This window comes from Buceros rhinoceros, unplaced genomic scaffold, assembly GCF_000710305.1.
Source record: "Buceros rhinoceros silvestris isolate BGI_N320 unplaced genomic scaffold, ASM71030v1 scaffold40785, whole genome shotgun sequence".
NCBI classification, from domain to species: Eukaryota; Metazoa; Chordata; class Aves; order Bucerotiformes; family Bucerotidae; genus Buceros; species Buceros rhinoceros.
In genome coordinates this window covers 1-316 of record NW_010415343.1, presented here as the reverse complement: position 1 = coordinate 316, position 316 = coordinate 1, and positions in this window count along the sequence as shown.

The window sequence follows — 316 nt, the reverse complement described above, 5'->3', positions numbered from 1 at the left end:
ATTCCGGGAGCTTTCAGAAAGTGCAGTTTAACGGTATAATGCCACAAACGCTGCTTTACTTCCTGCACACACCCGCGGGGAGCAACGCTGGAACGTTTCCAGAGCATCGTTTGGTCGCAGTGATCCTAAAGACCTTTTCCAGCCTAAGCGACTCCGTGGTTTCCCAGCGTGTCCCTGTCGTGCCGATCCCTGGACCGGCTCTTGTTGGAGCGGCTGGAGCTGAAGCCCCGTGTTGCCGTGTTTGCTCGCGGTGTTTGCTGTGGGGAAAGGGGCAGCCGGGCAGGGGAAGGCGAGGCCTGAGCCAAGCCTCTGTCCT